The sequence below is a fragment of the Gouania willdenowi genome, chromosome 18, assembly GCF_900634775.1.
Source record: "Gouania willdenowi chromosome 18, fGouWil2.1, whole genome shotgun sequence".
NCBI lineage: Eukaryota > Metazoa > Chordata > Actinopteri > Blenniiformes > Gobiesocidae > Gouania > Gouania willdenowi.
This window is the reverse complement of record NC_041061.1, coordinates 10,298,704-10,312,804: the sequence shown is the minus strand read 5'-3', so window position 1 is coordinate 10,312,804 and position 14,101 is coordinate 10,298,704. Positions and strand designations below refer to the sequence as shown.

The window sequence follows — 14,101 nt, the reverse complement described above, 5'->3', positions numbered from 1 at the left end:
GACAGTTTTATTTATTTATTTTGTTATTTTAGACAGTTTTATTTATTTTGTTTATTTTAGATGCTTATTTTTATATTTTTGTTTATTTAAGACAGTTCTTTATGTTTATTTTAGACAGTTTTATTCATTAAATTAATTATTTATTTTAGACAGTTTTATTTATTTTGTTTATTTTAGACACTTATTTTTTATTTTGTTTATTTAAGAGAGTTTTTTATGTTTATTTTCAAAAGTTTTTTTTATTAATTTAAATTAATCATTTATTTTAGACAGTTTTATTTATTTATTTTCTTTATTTTATCCAGTTTTATTTTTCGTTCTTTATTTTGTTTACTTCAGACAGTTTTACTTATTTAGACAGGTTTAAGACAGTTTTTTTTTTTTGTTTATTTTAAACATTAATTTGAATTAATTATTTATTTTACTAGTACAGTGCCCATCAGAAGTATGTATTCATATAGTGGGAGGAGCTTAAGTAGAGTTTTCAATTATGGCCAAATGAGTATGTGTTTGAAGGTTGGATGTACAAAGAGGTGTACATACTCTGTACTCTATAGTGTTATAAAGAGGTTTATTTGCGGGTGCAAAGTAAAATAGCGTGTGCAATTTCCCTGGTTTAATTCAGTGGGACATGATAAATTGATAAAGTTTGCGCCAATGCGACGGCAGTGATTGGCTCTGGGCGCACTCGTGACTCTAGTTGCCCTGCTACGCTCGCGGTAGTCAATTTTATGAAATTATTCATTAAATGGACTATTTCCGTACAAACAAATCCCACGTTGGACAGCGTTGAACCAGCGTTGTAGCAAGTGTGAGCAAGTATGCACACACACACACAGAGATTCCTTGCTTTAATAGAGAGATTGGAGGCATTTTTTGTGCGTTTTTTTAATCCTCTATTTATTTTTGTAGATTTAAGACAGTTTTACTTATTCATTTTGTTTATTTTATCCAGTTTTATTTGTTTATTTTTGTTTATTTATTTTGTTTACTTCAGACAGTTTTACTTATTTATTTTGTTTATTTATTTGCCGTTCTATTTATTCATTTTGTTTATTTTAGACAGTTTCATTTGTTTATTTTTAGACAGCTTTATTTATTTATTTAGCCTATTTTAGACAGTTTTATGTCTTGCAAAATGCTCCACAGAGAAAGCACACGACGCTCTCAGTTTACAAATAATTCACAAATAATTAAGTGACGTGCTTTGGAAAGAGAAAATCAGAGATTTCATGGTATGAAGTTGAAAATAATCCTGAATATGACATTGTCTGAAAACCATTTTTAATTATTTGTCACTTCCTGAAACAGTTTTTTGCCACGTTCCCAGCATATGATTATAAATGTCGTGTTTTTCTTTGGAAATCCCACTGATCCCAGCACAGACCTGTTAAACACACACTCAGCACACCTAAGACGGCACTTTCCTCTAATCTGTCGATGCAATAAAAGCCGGTTTCCATGGCGATAGCAGGAGGTTGGCATGGTGATGGTGTCATTGACCCAAAGATTAAGCATGACAATGAGCCATGACATCTCTCCCCCCTCCTTTCTTTTTGTCCTTTCCTCTCACCTCTTCTCGTCTGCTTTCCAACAGTCTCAAATTGCCTTGTGGAGAAAAACAGTAAAACTTGATAAATGCCTTGAGGACGCGTATGAGCAACACTTTGTAGCTTTACTCGCCCAGCGTAAGACGATAGCTGACGATACTGTAGCTCCTTTGATACATTCTTCCAACATGATGTAACCATTAACGCGAAGGCTCGGACCAGCTGAAATCATGTTGGAAAGTACGTCTGCCCGTTATTTGAAGTTATCCATGTGTTGCGTCATCGGCCGTCTCCGGGGTTTATTCTCACTTTTGAAGATCTTGGGTCAGTGTATTATAGAAAAGAAAGCTTTGATTTTTTATTATTGTGCCATCAACTGCACTTTTATAAGTTATCAAACAGGGTTTCAGCTTTGACATTTTATAAAAGTAACGGCAGTCAAATATATCGCTCTTATATGAAACTGGATTAAAAAAGTGCAAGTAATTTAAAGGTCACATGTCATGCTATTTTCTCCATTTGTTCTAAGAACCCCAAAAACATAGTATTTGAGGTTTATTTACCCAAACTCGCCTGTTTTCCAGAGTTTTAGCCTCTGAAAAGTCACTTTCTGAGCAACTCTACACAAACAGATTGATTTGCGGCCTTCCTATGCATATTCATGAATGAGCGTGTCTATAGACGAGACACTAACTTCCTCCTCCCCTCACGGTAATGTAGGGCCAGAGGACGGCCCGCCCTCCTCCCCCCCACTCCGTAGCCGAGCTCATGCTGCTTTATAAACACAAGACAGAGCGTGGGGGGTGGGGCGTTCGCCTGTACATACATAGACTGTAGAAAATACGTACATAGCACTGCACGAAGGATGCTGAAATTCTCACCTTTGTGAGCGTGTCCGTTTACATGTCAATTACGGCAGAGAGCTTCCTGGAGGCGTGGCTTCTCCAGCTTAGTGCCTCATCAGATTCATCATCAAAGTGGGAACGCGTCATCAAATTGGAGCGAGGTGTTTGGGCTCACCCTGTAGTAAGAAAGGAGCAAATCACCCTCTAACTAACGATTGAGGGAATCAATGAAAAAAACACTTGGGGCATGTGCTTGAAGCCCTAATAGCACTTTTATCATGTTTAAAGCACAGAAAAGTCCATTTAACTTAACATGGGCCCTTTAACACCAGCCTAATTGTGTTGATGAAAATAGCAAAGCCAAAAGCAGTAAAAGAAAAAAGGTGGTGTGAAATTAACACAACTTCCTGTGTGATAGCGCAAGTATCAGGAAGCAAGTGGTTAATATTGTCATATTGGTGGTACCCAACCAAAGGCCCGTGGAACATTTAGTACCAGGCCTGCCGATACAAATTACATTTTTTAAACAATTAGATATAATTTATTTCATATTAGTTTCAGTAACTTTATTTTTGAGAAATTGCCATTTCCCATTCAGTGCTCACAGCTTGACTGTACTTGATTAGACTTTGGTCGTGTTCAAAATGGCATACCAAGTAGAATATTAACATGTGGTTATTGGATCCATAAAACGTGCAGAAACACATTTCATGCCGACATTTCGGGATTTTTCATTGTGCTACTGACAACAGTTACGGTTAACTTCCGTGCTTGAAATGGCATACTAACATACTACACATACTAAGTTTGACGTCAAATTTAGTATGTAGTGCGTTCACATTAGATAGTATGAACAGATTGAGTATACGAGAAATACCTGGATGTGTACTATATCGGGACATTGTCTAGTATGCACAGAGGGCATACTAGACATACTCAACCTCCTTATGATGAATTGCGAGTGGAACGTAAAATCGTCCTGGGACCAGCTTCAAGCTAAAAATCAAATATTCCCTTTTCAAAATAAAAGCATCTCTTCCTGTCTTCCATTAGTTTTTGATCACTTTTTTTTAAACAGGGCTCATGTTTTGAAGTGAACTGGATGCTTTGTCTGTAGCACAATGGCGGACAATATGGACTCTCTGAAATGTCGGAATGTGTTTCTGTGAGTTTTATGGATCAAATGAGCACATGTTGATATTCTACTTGGTCACTTTCTCACTGAAAATATTTTCAGATCTTTAAAAGGTGGAGAATCAACAGAGATATTTAGCCTCAGTGTGATTCAGGTTTTTGTCGTGGTAGGTTCCAAATGCATCTTGGGAAACTTGGAAGTATACTTCAGTGGAAACGTTCATCATCCTAATCATACTTATAGTACATAGTAAACAGCATATACTCATTGAGTTTGTAGTGCATAGTACATTAGTACTCCGATTCCAACACTGCATTTGAGTAATAGTCGCGCACACGCCCCCCAACGCAACTTAGCCCCTACCTTGCCCTTGGTCCAATATGTCAACTTCTGTCAACGAAAAAGAGTAAAAACAATAGGGATGTAATGTTTAATCGTAAGGCAGTTAAAAATCGATTCATAGGTATTATAGTTCACATCAATACTCTGAAAATTGAATCGCAGTACTTTTTTTAAACAACAGAGGGCTGTTATATTTCTATATTTATCCTTCTCTTGTCCAGAAGTGTTGCCGGCGGGCGGAATCTGCTACTACTTTCTTTCTGGCCGCCTTCTACTTTTAAACATGTTCATAAATGATTCCTTTCCCCTTAAGCACTGAAAGAATATCTGTAATATCACTTGAATATCTGTAAAATTCACGTTTTTCTATTAGCTCTGTCTGCTAGCATAGCATCTCTTTTTCACTGCAAGAATAACTGCATGCCAACCGACCACTGGGTTACCAGCGCCCTCTGCTGGTCCAAACAAATATCTGACGTAAAAACAGTGCAATGATTTTTTTTTTTTTATGTCCAATTGTTATGGCACAAAACACATTTTTCATTTCACTTTTAAAAAGAAAAATAACTATTATGCAGTTTTGCATTGTTTACTATAGAACCAGAATTTAAATTAATATGCTTTTTCTTTTGTATTATTAATACTATATTATTTATTTCATTCAAGATTTATTTTTAGTTAAATTGCATTGTTTTGAATAGTTTATCAAGGGATTCTTTTGACAATGAAAAATAAAAGAAAAATAGTACAATATTTTCTAGTTTTTTACCAAAAAAAAGTAAAGAAATATTTTTCAGTCATCATTTGTCTACAGTCCCATTTTATAAAATAAATCGTGAGAGAATCGTATCGTGAAATCAGTATCGTGAATCGAATTGTTACATCCCTAACTTGCACCCATATTCAGTAAGTAGCAACTCCAGGAAAAAAGGTAAATTAGAACTAAAAATCACTTTATTTTCTAAGTATAACATGAATAAATATTTGTTTTTAAATTCTAAAAGTAATAATTAAGTTTCTATCCAAAACGTATTTCCCATTGCTTTGCCAAACAACAGAATGTGTTCTTCTTCTTTATTGTTTCACCAGAGCCGTGAGTGATTGATTTGTTAATTCATACTGTAGCTGTGGACAATATCTGCGCGGCCTCTCCCAGCTGTTTCATCAGATAAAGTGCACTTAGCCCGAGTATAAAACCTCCCTTTCCAAGGTAGTGGAAGCCGAGGAGGGAGGAGGGGGCGGGGCCAGGTGAACGGGTGCAGCCAAAAGTGGAAATGGGTTTGTTTCTGCTATCAGTGCCCTGTGTTTCCTGCACCAGCTGCTTGGAAAATGTAAAAAGGAACTTCTGATTTCCAAAATAAAGTGACAGAAAGGAGGATTGTAGTCTTTCTGCTGCTGTGTGGTAATCCACTTAACATGGCCTCGTTCCAATGCTCCACTTTGGCTCTAAGGGAGCGTCAAAAATTACAGGCCAATATTTATACGCTATGTTTTTAACAGTTTTATTTTGGTAAGCACACATAACAGACAGGAGTGGATTGGTGTGGAATGGATAGGAAACACTGGCTGGTTGTGTCTTATCTCCATCCTCACACACTCTCTGCACCAACTCTACTGCCAGGCAAGCTGACAGTGACTTTTACAGAAAGTCAGATTGTCTCTCAGCTCCTTTTGACTCTCACACACACACTCACATAGAATTACAGTGTGTGTGTGTGTTTGTGTTTAATGTGCAGCACTGTTACCCTGTTTTTATAAATTTGTCCTAAAGTCTTTGAAATCTACATATTACAAAACATAATTATGCACCATATTCATTAAATTGCCTTTTACAAATGGGACTACTTTACAGTTTCAGAGCCTGTGTTCCGCCATCTTGAAATCACGTGATTGATGATGTCACACGGCCCCATTTGCCTGTAAACATCCTATTGTTTTCTATTGGAGTGAAACATTCAACCTGCTTTTTAGATCATTTAGCAGCTTTTGCAGTCAAAGTGACAATTTGTGCTGCTTATGGTTGCTCTAATGTACGCTCTAGTCATTTTATTTTGAAAAATTGCCACTTGCACTTCGGCACTTACAACTCTGTAATGTGCGATTTCGAACACAGCTTGAATGTTTAAAATTGTAGGTCTGTCAAACTTTCTATTGTGGTTAAACTAACATTAAAACATGCCTTTTTTTCAAGGTCAATTACATTAATTCTGCATAAATAAATATGCTGAATACTACACATTGCCTCAATTATGGTGCACTTCAAAACAAGAGCCCTATTTACAAAAGCTTTAAAAAAAAAAACTATTGGAAGACAAGAAGAGATGCATTTGTTTTGAAAAGGGAATGTTTGATTTTTAGCTTGAAGCCGGTCCCTGGACGATTTTACGTTCCGCTCACAATGCATCATGGGGCAGTTGAATATGACTAGCGTGCCCACACTGTGCACACACTGTGCACACCTAAAAAATGTCCCCATTTAGTACCATTCTGGGTATTCCTCACATATTCAATCTTTCCATACTAATTTGAACGCACTACATACTTACGTTGACGTCAAACTTAGTATGAGTACATGACAATTTGAGTACTGCCGTAGTGATGAGCATGTTAGCATGTTGTAGGTTAGCATGCTAACAGCTGCAACTGTTGAAGAATCAATCGAGTTTCCATTTGTCATTTGTCGTACCCTTTACTCTCACTTTTTTTAATCTATCCATCACTTCAATGAAAACACGCTGCTTAGGCTGAGTTTGACGATGTGATGACGAAAGTAGGTTAGCATGCTAACAGCTGTAGCTCTTTAAGAAATAATTGAGTTTCCATTTGTCGTTTGAACCATTTACTCTCTTTTTCTTAATCTGTCCATCACTTCAATGAAGACAGTTGCCGATTTAAGGCAGAATCTTTTTTTGGATACTTTTAGTGAAGCGTCCTTTTTTAGCTACATGTGCACATTAGCTTAACACCAGTGGCGGATGCTTTAAGACTACAAGGGAACCTCAGCTTCCCCTAAAATCAGTGGTCAAATATGTAGTGTTGTGTGTACATTTCATTGACTAAATATATGACAGAACACATGTATGTTTAGTTCAGAATCAGCTTCTTATAACAGGAAACTGACAGTGACAGCGTGACACTCACACTCCAGCGCGCAGCAGCTGCGCGCGTGCGTGCGATAATCTACAAATAGTTGTTGACAACAAAATGTGAATTCTACTAGAATTCACATTTAAATAAACAGATACATTTTCTGAAGTAGGCAGAAAATGAGCTTCCCCTGCATGAAAGACCAGCAGCCGCCACTGCTTAACACGCTGCGTAGTCTAAACTTGAAGCTGAGTTTCACGATACAAACACAAACCTGCTGCGTCTTTGCTATCGTTAGCTATTGGCCTCTTCTGTTTGAGAAATTAGCAGATTTGATGAGTCTGTGAAAGGTCTGTTCAGCCCTAACACAAGCAGTTTTAATAATATTGGACAATAGTCTTAAAGGTTGCAATGATCTCAGTCCTCCTCATACCAACAACCACACAAACACCTTTCTTTATAACTGTTAAATACTAGCGTTGTGTAAATACAAAAATGCAGACATATTTCCGTTATCTTGAAATCTAAAGCTACAATGACTCAAAAAAAGACCTTTTCTCCTTTGTATCGATCCAAAAAAAAAAAAAAGCCCAAATTGATCATGTTTCAGTTTAAGAAAATAACAGAATCAGAATTTGTTGTAGAAGCAAAAAATATTTTTTTGAAAAATGATAAATATACCACTTGTTTTTGATATTTGTACTTGAATTACAGTTAATTACCATTTACTTGTTCTTGCAAGTTTAAAAAAAAAAAATAATACATTGAATTTCATACTATTTTGTACTTGTAAAGGTTAAATGTGCAATTATTGATATTGCGATAGATATCGTATCGAGATATATCGTATCGTGACATGCAAACCGTGAATAGTATCGTATCATCAGATTTATGGCAATGACATTAAGAAAATATTATGGGGGCAATTTTGGCCCCCATAGTTATTATAGATTAAAATGCACAGTAGCTTCTGCCAACGCAAATAAATGAAAAGTACACTTTTTTTTCAGAGAAAAGTTCGCAAATATTATGGTAGCGATAACAGAAAGAGGACAACAGATGTAAGGAAAATATGGGTTTATTTAGATTTGAACACACAGCGCTCATAATAAGTTGGGGGCTATTTTGGCCCATGAACAAGGTTTTTGGTAGCATTTCTTGGCTAAATGTAGAACCACATGGCTCGTGGCGCTCGCTAATTTCCGACACTGGGCACTCCCCTTTTAAAGGTTGTAAACATCTGTGTCCTTCTCACACTAACAGCCACGCCAACACCTTTCTTTATAACTGTCAAAGACCAACAAGATAGATATTTCCGTTAGCTAGAAATCCATTCCTACAATGACTCAAACCAGAACTTTCCTAGCCGTCCGTCCCTTCATCATGACTTCCCTTTGAAGCACATTAAGTCCCAAACGTCCACCTGTGAGTCATTCCCGGGCAGGAATCCAACCGGTGACCTTTTCTGTCAATCAGGGCTGAAGATAGCGAGCCGTCTGCCCTACTTACCCAATAAACTCTTTATTTTGGCAGGAGGAGAGCTCAGAGAGTTACACACAGGGGGAATCCCAGCTTTCCCTCATTTCTCTCTCTCTCGCTTTCTTTTTAAACATGCCATTAGCATTTCTCTCTTCTCTGACTTCATATTTGTTTGACACACTTCACTATTTCCCTAGAGATCCTTTACATTTATGGTCTTTTATGGACACAAGCTGCAGTGAACACCAGGGTTGGGGTTAATTATAATTGTAATTAATTAATTATGGCGCAACTATAATTGAAATTGTAATTGTAAAAATCTGTTACTGAATTTAGATAATTGACTTTGTAATTGTAATTCCATGGAAATTTCTATGCATTACACATACGTAGTTAACAATTGTTAAAACACATTTCAAATCAATATTTTCATATTTCTTTTCCCACTATCTGTCGGTTCTCTTTTCATTAAAAAAAAAAAAAGTAAATTGAGGGGTATACTGACAAAATAAAGGCTCAGACGCCCACATCAAAAATATGAATACTAATATTATATAAGCTAACCAATAGATGAGAAACAAATTAGATGAAATATCATATTTTTTAGTGTATTTTACAGCTGATTTAAATCATGGGTCAAAACTGGCCCGTTATCATAATAGATGCTAACAGAAAGCTAACACAAAAGGAATGTTACATTTTATAGGGTTATTTATTGAGGTCTAAGTAATTGTAATTAATTTTAATTGAACTTTAGTAATTGAGAATGAGCAAAATAATAATTGTAGATTTAATTGTATGTGGAAAAAAAAATGCTGGCCACTGTAATGATCATTGAATTTTAATTTAACATGGATAATTGACGATGTAATTGTAATTGAAAATGTTGGTCAATTATAATTGCAATTGTGTAATTGATAATTCATTACAATTATGGTGTATTTATAATTGCAATTTTAAAAATCTGCTGAAATTGTAATTGAGTTAAGATAAATTACTTTGCAATTGTAATTGCCATGAAAATTCTACTAAAAAAATGTCAATTATAATTTAACAGAAAATCGGGGAACCCTGTTATGGTTCTATGTCCACTTTTACACAGGTAACAATTATTAAAATATTCCCACAATTTGCCGTTTAAAAAAAAAAAAAGAAATATCGGGGTATACTGACAAAAAAGGCTCAGAGGCCCACAACAAAAATATCAAAACCTATAATTTGTTTATTGATTAGGAAGTCGAATAAGGTAATAAATACATAGGAAAGAAATTAGATGCTAGATATTTGTTTTTAGTGTATTTTACAGCTGATGCTAACACAAGAGAAAGGTTAATTTTTATTAGGTTATTTATTTCAGGCTCAGTAATTGTGATTAATAGTAAATGAACTTTAGTAATTGAGAATGTTTTTGTAATTGACTTTCTGAGAATAAAAAAGATTAAAAAATCAACACAAACTTACAAATCAACACATTTTGAATTAAAAGGAGCAGAAAAGAAAATGACTCTTATCGTATCTGCCCTTTTGTTGCCTTTCAATACCTTTGGATCAGTCTATTAATATTCAACCTTCTAAATAATTACAGATTTATAGATATTTTTAAGCATTTTATGTGCCATGCTTACAATTATCACAAAAAGAAAGAAGAAAAAATGCAATTAGAGAAAAAAAAAAATGGATAAAAATACAATTTGAAAAACCAAACCATCATTTTCTAGTTTGCTCAAATCAAATATCTCATTTAATTTATATTCAAATCTGATTTTTATACTTATTTAACATTGTAGATTTGATGTGTTAATTAAAATTTTAGGAGAGTTCCTGACTCTTTTATTTTCCCCCGCCACAAAGTGTGGAAGGGGGATTTAGGTTTGTGCTCCGTCAGTCCGTCCGAGTTAAAGGGGACAGATTTTCTCAGAAACTGTTTAAAATAGGCAAATCAAAATCAGTGTGTGGCTTCAGGGTATCAATACCTTGATGGAGTTTGGAAAAAATAATTGCGTGCTTCTCATTTTTGAAAATGAGAAGCGCGCAATTATTTTTTCTGGAGTTATTGCTCTTGTTCTGTTTTTTAACTCCGTTCGAGGCATCTTCGAAGGGGACAGCTTTTCTTTAAAGCCGTTTAAGATATGATAATCAAATTTGGTGTGTGGCTTCAGGGTATCAATACCTTGATGGAGTTTGAAAATGAGAAGCTCGCATTTTTTATTTTTTCCAGAGTTATTGCATTTGTTCCGTTTTTTTTACTCTGTTCAAGGTATCTTCAAAGGGGAGAGCTTTTCTTAGAAACCGTTTAAGATGGTTAGTAATTTTATATTCTGATGTGATAATATTTTCTTATGTATACATCCAAGTTCTTAGATTTAGGACATTTAGGAAAAGGTTGTGCGTTATAATGACAACCAATTTGGCCGGGGATGTAGATCTTCTTGTTTTTTTCTGAAGTGCATTCGATTCACTGTGACAGGTCATTCCATTGCATTTTCATTGCTTTTGAGTTAATTGGAACAAATGCTAGTCACTGTAATCGTAATAGAATTGTAATTGAACATGAATTATTGAAAACGTAATTGTGAACCACCTTCTCCAAAACCAAACTGAGCCTACACACGTGATTCATCCTCCAGATTCAAATTAACCTTTAGTGCCAGATTTGTGTTCCATGGCTACCAAACATGCATTTACCGCAGGCGCTCGTTGCGTTTCCAGCCGTCCTACAGTCCGTGCCACATGCCATCGTCTTATTCTGCATCTGTTCCCACTGCCTTTGCCAAGAGAACAAGGAGTCCAACATGGAACGGCTTTGAGGCATCGCCGTCCAAACCCATGTCCCAACGCCGCCGTCACGCTGCTTTCTATCTCATCGCCGCTCAAAGTCATCTGCCTCGTCCCGGAGTCTTTACACCAAGGCTGTAGGTGAACAGATAACGTGAGCAGCTGCTCCTGTAACGCATGGCTTTCTACAGATATTTCTGCTACGACGGGATCATTTCTGATAAAGCAGACATGCATGCATGGCCAACTGGCAGCCCATGAGCCACATGCAGCCCTCGCTCTAATTGCAGTATGTGAGGCACTCCAAATGAACACGCAAAAGCCCAACAGAGTTACACAAAATGACAGGAAAATACATAAAAGGGCTCCAAAAACCCACAAAACAGCAAATACAAAAACCCACAAAACAACAACTAATGCATAAAACGACTCCAAAAACACACAAAATTATGACAGAAATACATAAAAGAACTTGAGTTTTAAATAATTCATATGTTGTCCAAAGCAGGTCTCTCTCGTAAGCGAGACTGTGTTGTCTCAATTGAAATTAACTGTATAAATGAAGGTTGTAAATAAATCAATAAAATACCAACAAAAAAAAAACACACAAAACAACCCAAATATCCACAAATTGACAAAAAATGGCACAAAAATACATAAAAAAAAGCCCCCAAATCATACAAAATACAAAACCACACAAGGTAACACAAATACATACAATTACAACCAAAAAACCCACTAAACAATATTAAAAATCAACTAAATTACAGAAAAACAGACAAAACCCTTTCTTCTTTCCTGTATGCTGAGATTGGTCATTATTCTAAATGCTGATATGAATTGTGGTCATGTGGCCCCCAATGTGATCAAATCTGCTGTTTCCGTAGGTCATTGATGATGAGCCTTATTGGTGTGTGAGAGTGGAAGAGGAGTTAAAACTCATTATACAGCCACTGTTTTAATTCCTCTTATTTCTGATGATTGTAGAAAGAGAAACATCGACGATGTATAAAACACGAGGATAAAGAAGGTGATTGTTGACTTTAACAAACAGCTACAAAAAAAATATTATCCACACACTGGGCTTCTTTCATTCGTTGTCTTTAATTAAAGCGGAACCCCATCTGTTGCATTCAAGGAGGAAATCTGCTTATTTTCTTAATACCAATGAGTGCTTCAACTCAGGAAAGTGAGCCAAGTCTGTGTCATTCAAACCTTTGCTGTGCAGCAGCAGAGATAATCTGTTTTTCTCACTATTCATCAAAATAAAAGTGTCATTTGGACAATTGTTTGAGTCCTATGTTGTGATGCACAAGAAGCAATTCTGGAAATTAGTCCGTGCACTGTTTATTTTATCTATTTTTTACTAATTGCAGACCTTTAAACAATTAAGGGTTTTTTTTTTTTTTTTGTTGCTGAATGCACATTAATAGCACCTTAGGCATTTGGCAATGCAAACCACATTTTTGGCCCATTACTGCCTCTCAGGTTAAAGCTGGAACTGCAGTGCGTGAAGACGTTAATTTGATGGTTATCTAAAACACTAAGGTTGTGTTCTTAATTTCATACTAACGTACTACTCATACTAAGTCTGACTTCAAAATGATTATGTAGTGCGTTCTCATTTAGATAATGTGAAAAGACTGAATATTCCAGCAATACCCGGATGTATACTATATCGGGACATTTTTTAAGTATGCACGGTGAGCACACTTGTCATACTCAACCGTCCCATGATTTTTTAACGCTTTTGTCAATAAGGCTCTTGTTTTGAAGTTAGTCGTAAAATGGCGAGTCTCCAGAAACCTCCAAAATGTCGGCATAAAAAGTATTTTCAGAATCAGAATCAGCTTTGTTTTTCATTGCACATGTTACAGAGCAACGAAATTTCATTTCAGTTTCATCCCGTCCAAAGAAACATGAAAAGACAATCACATATAACATGGGAGGACAAGAACGGGAAAACCGTGGGTCGCCACAAGGGCGGCGCCCCGTATTTAGATGAAAAGTGGGAGAACAACAGGAGGAGAGGTGAGGGGAAAAGGCAGGTTTTAAACTGACCTCCATATTGGGGAGGACAGTATAAAACTAGGGAAAAAACCTCCTCGGCGTATATGCACCAAAAGCAAAACACAGTCACACAGAAAGTCGAGAACGTATCACGTGGACTATCAGATATGGGTCATTCCATGTCATTTCAACAAATTTTCAGGACATCCCACGCAGAAATTTCAGAATTTTTTACCAATTGTTCTGTTATTAATCAATAGACACACTGTACATTTTGAGTTTGATCCAATTAACACTTTTTGAGATCAGGCCACATTAGTGAGGGGTGTACAGTATGTGTCGTGCGTCCTTATTTTTCTTCCATTTTCAGCTTTCAATATTTCAGGAATTACATCATATAGGAAACTTAGAAATATATAGGAAAATGTGTTCATACTTTATATTGTTTTCAAAATTAAAAGTTTTTCTGAGGCGATGGTTTTTATATTTTTGATGTTACAAGTGAAAAACTAATAAACAACAAATGGTTATGAGACACAGAGGCAAGCTACAATGGCTTTATTTAGAAGATTTTGGTGAATGGCAAAATAACCCAAAGTTAGGTAAGTCGCATAAATAAAAATTGTTTCATATCCCAAGAAAGAGTCATTTTTATACAAAAATGTAGTTAAAATTGGTCAAAATATTCAGAATTTTTTGAGACCGAACTGCGTGGGACATTTGTTGAAATGACATGTTATGACCCATATACAGATTTCATTTGAGTGCTTCCTGTGCATTATTTTAATGCATACTTCTGCGGATGATTGTTATACGTATGACACTTTAGACAAACACCATTTCTAGATATTTCAAGCCAAGTGTTTCTTTCAGCACAC

General features: G+C 35.8%; 1 protein-coding gene across 4 annotated transcripts in view; it reads left to right on the top strand.

Moving 5' to 3' along the window:
• The window catches only part of nwd2 (NACHT and WD repeat domain containing 2), a 68,601-nt gene that overhangs the window by 42,186 nt on the left and 12,314 nt on the right, over positions 1 to 14,101 (top strand). The gene's annotated exons all lie outside the window — the stretch shown is intronic.